Source organism: Dermacentor silvarum, chromosome 7, assembly GCF_013339745.2.
Source record: "Dermacentor silvarum isolate Dsil-2018 chromosome 7, BIME_Dsil_1.4, whole genome shotgun sequence".
Classification (NCBI taxonomy): domain Eukaryota; kingdom Metazoa; phylum Arthropoda; class Arachnida; order Ixodida; family Ixodidae; genus Dermacentor; species Dermacentor silvarum.
Window position 1 is genome coordinate 86544108 of NC_051160.1, and position 8593 is coordinate 86552700.

Genomic DNA, 8593 nt, shown 5'->3' on the forward strand with positions numbered 1-8593 from the left:
GGCCATTTCATTAAATTTAAATCGCTATAGTTTTAGAGTACCTGGAATGATTATGCTCTTGTACGAAAGGCGCCGCTATTTGCAAATAGAGTTCTTTGAATGGATGACATTTTGCAGTTAAATTGAGGTGGTGCAAAGACGGCCAGCAAGCAAGCGATGCGCCCGTTATTGAAGGGAGAATGATATGATGACCAATGAGATGAATATCACGCCTATATAGGCAGTATTATTAATACTAATATATGCAGTACGTAAGAAACACAACACGGTTAGATGTCAAAGGCTGTGAAATGCACCTTTAAATTCAGGGACATCAATAAGACATGATGTCTTTGTGTACTTAAATTGGCCGGAAATTTTCCACAGGCAGTTTGAAGCTACGGCCGCACTTTTGCTATGCGTAAGGCCGAATTGGGCGGATATTAATATTTGTTGAAGAGATAAAAAAGAGATATTGCCCGGAATTTAGCTAGTTTTCCAATATTGCCCCAAATTAAGAATGTATTACAATTATCCGGTACAAGGACACAGAATCTGAAGGGTGGCTGATTTCGGTGATAAAAAAATCGCAGGTTTTCCTACAAAGGGAGGCAAAATGTGATAAAACCATGCAGGCCTTAGAAAGAAAAAAAAAGAAAGTGAGATAATCTCGAAACAGTACTCTTTAGCGTCCTGAAGAATAGGGGGCTAAGGTACCGGCTTTTGTGTGCTTTATATTTTACCTCTTTTCTTGAATAAGCCCTTTAAAAAGTTTATTGCTAACGTTGCTTTCTGCTTCAGTTTTTATTGTTCCGACACGGTTTGCATTTTGCCATATTTGTATTATCTTGGGCGGACCTTTCATAAACTTCAGCGTGGCCAGTTCTCGTAGTGGGTACGAGCTACGTTCTGTGGCAAAAACAAAAAAATTCTAGTAATGGGAAAAGTGAGCCCATCAAGACCGAGTGTGGTGCTGGTATCACATGCATTTACTGCGTGCCTTTTCTACTGAGGCAAATGGCCAATCATTGGTTTGTGAGGAATATGGCGTTGACACAACTTGTCGAAAACGTTCGTGATGGGAATCTACGCTTGATGAGAATCTGACATTGTAAGGTAAAACTGGGTAATTCCAACACTCTCATTTTGAAGCTACCGGGTACACTGCACCTCCGGTTCTCCATTGATTCGCATACGCGCATGAACCTTGCAATCCATGCAATAAGAGGTGATGTCGTCCCTCGAGGTTAATCGTTAAGGTACATGTCTTCTGTTTCAATGGAGTCGATAAAATAACAAGAAGCGACACCAATACCTGAAGTTGTTCTCCTTTTCATGTGTGCCACAAACTATACAGATGCGTTATGTATACGGTAGATAATCGCTATTCATTATCACACAAGGCTTTGTTCTAAACACTCGTCTGCAAGAATTGATTTCTAGTGCAGTCGTGGATTAAACTGTGACCCCGCCCAATTTAGCCCATCACAAGAGCCAAATTAGGATAAACAATTTTTGCCTGCATATCTTCAACGTAGACGCTGACTGTAAGAAAAGCATTGCTGCTTTTAAAAGTTGTATTGAAATGTTCACAATGGCTTATAAATTTTTTCAACGCAAGAAATAGAAAAATCTACTTTGTTTTACATGATCATTGATAAATGACTGTGGTGGTTCTTTGCTACGGGAACCGTAATTGTAGCGCTTCCAATATCTTTATTTTATTCGAAACGTCTCCAGTGCTGCCGTGAACAGTGAGCAATGCTTACAAGAAGAAATTAGTCCGGGTTCACACTACGTGAAAATGTTTTACTAAGGTAATTTGCGGTAAAAACTTTAATACGTTTCTGCTCTAAAACAGCGTCCAGTGACCAAACCTCATGTCGTAAATATTATGTACAGGTAACCCTTGGGCAGCTTTTTCAAGTTTCATATTCGTTCTAGGAACGTAGCAACTTATCGCGTGCTCACCTAAATTACAATTTCAAGTATTGTTTGTGAGACCTATAAAATGTCAGCCACGTTTGCCACATGAGAAAGTTCAGAAATTTAAACCTTTCTAGAGTCATTCTGGACACGCGCTGTGGCTTGACAAACCAACAAATTTTGCTAAGTATTGTCTTGTAGGTTGCACTTCATTTTCATTGAGATATTTTTAAAGTAACGACATAGAGTCTAAGTGCAGCAATGATGGAGAAATAGACAAAATTTAAATTTCCACTGAAAGGGAAACGAACACGTCGGCTGCACTGGCGACGCAACCACTGTGGGGCTCGTTAGTATATAGATCGTTATCAACCTCATCGCAATTGATCCGATCCTTATCAACCTTCGTCTGTCTTTACCAACCTTATCGATCATGATCCCACCCTTATCAGTGCTTATCGGTCTTTATCACCTGTATCGGACTTGATCCGACCCTTGTCAACATTTATCAGTCTTTATCAACTTTATCCGGATTGATCCGACCAATATAAACCCTTATCGCTCTTAAGAATCTTATCGGTCCGCGTTGAACAATCTTCCACTTTGATGAAGCAAATATCGCCCCTCATCACTCCTTATCATCCGTATCGACTCATTGACTGCTTATCTGTCTGTGTTGCGCAACGCGAAGCACATGAGCCTTCTGAGATCGGTGAAGTAACGCTCCGATGGAATGCTTACCCCGCGACCACCGTAACACATCGGGAATGTTGAGTGTTTCGCACGACATGCTGGGAAAACCGGGATTTCGCTGATGTCTAGAAGGTTTTAAGTCGGCGGTGGATGTGGTCGTAGAGATGGGTTTTATTCCACCACCACAAATCTTTTAAGAAAGCCTTCATAGAAACTATTCTACTGTGACCCCATACAAAAATACTTCCTTACTTTCTTTAGAAATCTTACCAACTTTCTATCAACTTTAGTAACACTCTATGTACTTTTACTTTCTATTAACACATGTTACGAGAAAGTTGGTAGGATCTGTCTTTACTTCGGTTTGAAGAAAGTTTGTTTAAAGAAAATTGTTAGGCTCTGTTTTAACTTTCGTTTGTAGGAAGTTTGTTCAAAGAAAGTTTACAACAAGTTGGTAGGCTCTGTTTTTACTTCGGTTGAAAGAAAGTTTCTTTAAAGAAAGTTTTAAAAAAGTTGGTAGGCTGTGTTTTAACTTTTGTTTGTACGAAATTTGTTCAAAGAAAGTTTAAAAAAAGTTCGTAGGCTCTGTTTTTATTTTCGTTTGAAGAAAGCTTGTTTAAAGCAACATTAAAGAAAGTTGATAGGCTCCGTTCTTGTTTTCACTTGAAGCAAGTTCGTTTGAAGAAAGTTTAAAGGAAGTTTAAGGAAAGTTGGTAGGCTCTGTCTTTACTTTTGTGTAAAGAAAATTATAACAACTGTATTTCTTTCATTCATTTGCTCAATTAACACCGCAATAAAGAAGCATAACATGCAATATCGGTAATACAATAATTAGTACGAATAAACTAAGTGTCATACTGACAATTGCTTCCTGCAGTTTAAGAGAAAGCGAGGAGACAGAATAATTTTTGTTATTATGTGTGCATATATAATTAGCAGAAGCTAAGGTAAAATATCTTAGCCTGTCCCATTGAAATTGTATATAACGCTTTCCTACTTCAAAAAAAAAAGTTGTTCTACACTGACTGGTACTCGAACCCGGGACTCAGATCTGCGTGTGAGGCAGAGACGGTACCACTACTCCCATATTACAGTAGCACTAGCAGGAACTATACAATGCCTAGACTTTCTGACATGTCGTAAGACCATTTATTTGTTTTCACGACGCTTACCTTTTTTTTGGAATTCGGCTTCTTAAGAAACCTTTCCTTTACGATTTTATGCAAACTATACACAAAACTCTCGCAAATGCAGTACCAGCGGTCACTGTTAAAAGAGCCTTTCTTTTCAAAACTGCGGGTGATTGTTGTGTTGATATTCTCACGTAGTAGTGACGCTGAAGTCAACAGTCGTAAAACTGTGTATGACGAAACTAATTCTTTATTGGGCGAACCTGTGCCCACAAAAGCAAGCTACACTCGAAGCACAACGAATGCGGCGAACACAGTCGGCGGTCGTCGAAATCTCATCAGCGGCGAAACGCGTCGGCTTTTATACCTGAGTCATCGAAGGTTCCAGATTAATCCCTGATGCCCGCGGGTCTTCCAGAAAGTTCTAGACAATTCGCGTCGGTTATACAATCAGATAACACAAGCGTCGGTGAAAACAGGCAACGGAAAGAAGCATCGATAACGTTCTAGAAGCTTCCGATGCAGGCGCGTCCTGCGCCGAGCGATAACGTTTAACGCTTGTTAGCCGGTGGAAAGCGGCCACCGGTGAAAGATAAACATGTATACGTGTCAATATATTGGCGGGATTCGTACGGCAGCAAGGATTCTGTAAATGCTTGCTAAGGCACACAAGTGAATAATTTACGATTGTCAGTTTACTGAGTAGTCAGTTGTGTATTTGGCATGGCCGTATCTGTTTGTTTACACGTGCGTGCAAGCAGTACGCCTGTTGCACTTCAGCCGAAGCTTCAGCTGCAGTAGCACGCCAGCCATCGCCACGTTTTGTTACCTTTATTCCTGACGATAAGAGGAAATATGGTCTCACCAATTCAAGATGAGGGCACATATTCTCGAAAACATTACACTTGGTGCCATAACCAACGTGTATGTGGGCGGTGATCACGGATATGTGCTCGGTAAGTGTCACATTATCCCGTAGACCGTCCGTCATTTCAAGCAGACGGAGCTGCACGGGCGGCGCGTGGATTGGCTCATGCTTCAGCTACGACTTCCCTTGAGTGATAAATGCGAATCTCGAAGGCTATGCTCCTGAACCGATGCGAATCGGGGAGGCCGGTTCCTTTTTGTTAACCGCAGTGTGGCGCTGCTGCAGTGTTTTGTTCAATAAATCCAATCCAATCCAAGTTGCTGTAGTTTATGGACCACGTTGGCTGTGCGCGAGTGCTTGTTGCAATGAGGCGGTAGTTGAATTTTATATTAGAAGTGCCTAGGCAAAATGTGCTTCTTATCGTGTGCATTAACCATCGCACAACCTCTGAACTCGTGAAACACCGTGTGTTCGCCGTGTGTTTCGAGCGATACGCCAGTGTCAACAGTGTCTTACAGCGCCCGTCCGAGCTGCTTTTGTTCCCGCCTGCCTGCGCTCTCTCGTGAAAAGCCTGGTACTGGGGCTTCATCACAGTGTATGGAAGAATTTGTTGTAGGTTATGCGTTCGTGGTGCTGTAGTTCATCGGCAGCTCTACAGTGTTTGCGCCCGAAAGAGAGTTGGTGCCACGGTACCTGTGGGACGAAGGAGTGTTTGCTGACTACGTCTTGAAAGGTAAGCAAGTTTGGCGCTTGTGCGCGTTGTTGTAGCTTATGGTTCATGTAATGAGCTTTGTGTAACTAGAGCAGAGCGCATTCTGAGCGTAAGTTGTCCATGTTTCTGTGCACATTTAGTAAGCAATTTTACGAAAGCTTCTGTTGATGTTATCGCGTACTTGCATTTTCCTGTGAAGTATGCTACCCCGTCTGATTGCTCTGATTGAATGGGAACACAATTATGGAAACACTGAAAGGTACTGTTTGTAGGGTAGTTTCCCGGCAGAAAATTATTCCTTATATAAGCATTTCCGCGAGTACACTGCAGGTGTGTACACGTCGATGTGTCATGGGCTTCACGCGTTGGCACAGGATAGCTATGTTTGACGCTTGCGCACATATTAGCTTGTATGAAGATTTTTTTATGTATACAGTTCACTTTGAAGGCCCGCGTCGCGAGAACCTGTCTGTATTCTATATTGAACTATAGAACCTGTCGTGTTCTATATTGCGAGGCAGATATACGCCGATATTGCAGTGACGAGGTTTCTTTTTAATCGAGACCTCTCAATCAGACGCTGGCTTTTACTATACATATTCATCTAAAGAACAGTATGCCAGCTCTTCCAGTCATAGGTAATGACTGTGCCTTGCAGTAATAAAGTAAGCGCTGCGATTTCGTGGCGATACTTTGCGCTGTATCCTACGTCATTCTTACCACCCACCGTGAACGGCCGGCTATTCCAGTTCATAACACGGGCGGCGCGTCGGTCAAACCTCTGACGAAGAGCGAGAAGGAATACCATCGCTATACAAACACGGCCTAGGGTTCAAAAGACTTTTCATGTGCTCAATATTTTTTTTTCATAATCCAATGCTCTTTTGCTTTATTAAATATTTGAGTTTCGGTGATTTTCCTGGTAGTCTTATGTTTGCTGCATTCCAACATTGAATCGCACTTGTTACAACATAACCGTGTAACCTCCTGAGATATAATGGAGAGATTCGTACGAGACGCACATTAATGTAGCTGCTAGTGTGAGGCTCTCTGCAATTCAGTATTACACTGATATGACAGGTTTCCAGATTCACATTGCAATAAATTCATTGCAGTTGAAGGCTATGCGGATTCTGGAGGCATCCCACAGGAACCTGCAGCACTGCTGCAAGCTGGAGAGCACCACTATAAAGCACCTGATCTGCGTGCTTTTACAAAGGTGCGTACAAAACTGTCATTGCCTTGTGTGTTGTAGGATATGTTTCTGTAATATGCAATCATTTTACTGTGTGTGCCATTTTCATGATTTCTAGTGGTAAATCACTTGCATTTCACTTTTGGTCATCTGGAGGGCCCTCACTTTAATGAACTTACCTTTAACTAGCCTCCTCTGAGCTAAATATAACTCTGACTTGAGTAACGGCATGATATACTCTGTACAGACTGTATATTAATCTAGTCAGATTGCCTTTTTAAGATAATCGTTGAGATCGAAGCATGAGGTCTCGAGATGTGTATCTTTTGTCATTTTTATTATGTAGTATTGTGAAGCTCACTTCTCACACTATTGTCTGTGCGCCTATATTGTTCCCTCTAATCGGTAACACTTATGTATTGCGTACCGTACTTCATCACCTAAAATTAGCATACAAACAGCAAGATTTTCGTCTTTATTAGGTAGCTGCTGAATCCCTAGCCACAGTATGAGAAGGTAATTCCTCAAGCATATAACAAACCAATAACCTTTTAATGTGACAAGTTCAATATGCACCCGAAGTGCAGGTTGGCTTCAAGCAGGAAGCTGGTCTCCTTTGTACTTTACAGAAATTTGAGGTGGTAACGCAAACTGCTAAATCACAACAATCCGCACAGTGCAGTATAGTTGCAAGCCACCACGACAGTGCAGCTGAACGCTGAGTGTTCATCGTTACATTGGCACTTTTTTGTGGGCAGTAGTTGCAAGCCACGACAGTGCAGCTGAACGCTGAGCGTTCGCCTTTACATTGGCTTTTTTTCAGCGTGCCTCTGCCCTTCTACAGTTGACATTGGATAAAGCTTGTTCTTTGCTGTCACTTATCTGAAATGCAAACAATCCTTTTTACTTTTTCTTTCATATTACTTGTCAGCTGCCTAATACACAAGCTTCCGGTGACATGCTAACAGTGCTGACTACTGCCCAGAACATGTGTGCATCTGTGGTTTGTGGTACCACATGCTCACTACCTCGGATTTACTGAGATGTCACAAGGAAGTTTGCTTCATGCTCAAGCTGCCCTGTACTTGGTGGAAATATTGAAATAGTCACTTTTTAATATAATAATTTGTTGTGGTTTTACCAAATTGAGTTTTCAAACTGTGAATAATGCACACTAGAGGGTCTATAAAAATGTTTTCTACCTCCTAAGACATGGTTTAGGCAAAAAGTGCATTACACATGTCATCCTATTATTGAGTTTGGCATATCTCGCGGAAGCCGTTCTAAAAACTTTGACTATCTTTACTGCAACTGATTTACAGCTACTTTATACAAGTGTACGATTCCTATATGTAGCACATGCATATTATGTGCAGCAGTTTTGCTTCAGCAATGCTTCAGTCACTTTTAGGGTGGCGTTCCAATACCCACAAGGACGTCACCCAAAAAGAAGCTTTGCACCCCAGAGGTGTGAATGCCATTCTAAGTATGTGTGGCAAGGCAGTCAGTTGAAATCTTCGTTTTGATTGTGGGTCATTCGAAGTCAAATTCTTGTGGATGACTGCATCATGGTATTCGACCAGATACAACTCATAAGGCTAACTATTATTCCATTTTCCTCCTTTAGGCTTGCAGCAAGAGGGATATCAAGAACACGGGAGATATCCAGACAACATTATAGTCACTGCTTGCTTGTGGCTTCTTAGGGCGTGTATGAAAGGGTTGGAAAATAAACATCAGTGTTTGAAAAGATTGGTGTGTTTCGCTAACAGGTACATACTTTTATATGTTCAAGGTTGCATCAGAGCACTACCAGACAATTTTAAAAAAATGCTGGAAAAAGTCGATAAATGTCACCAGGATGTTTCTAGGGCGAGCAACAGAAAGTTGGAAAGAAGCTACAAGAATGTTTCTAGAGCAAGCAACAGAAAGTTGAAAGAACGTTACAAGGATGTTTCTAGGGTGAACAGCAAAAAGTAGGAAAAAAGTTACTAGGATGTTTCTAGGTCAAGCAACAGAAAGTTGGAAAAAAGTTACAAGGATGTCTCTAGGGCGAACAGCAAATGTAGGAAAAAAGTTACTAGGAAGTT

At 41.4% G+C, this 8593-nt stretch overlaps 1 long non-coding RNA gene across 1 annotated transcript; it reads left to right on the plus strand.

The window, feature by feature from the left end:
* Window positions 1-4880: 4880 nt before the first annotated feature.
* LOC125946847 (uncharacterized) lies at window positions 4881-8213 on the plus strand. The gene is made up of 3 exons (XR_007467922.1): window positions 4881-5329; window positions 6424-6527; window positions 8131-8213. It is a non-coding gene; the product is annotated as an uncharacterized LOC125946847 (long non-coding RNA).
* Window positions 8214-8593: the final 380 nt, after the last annotated feature.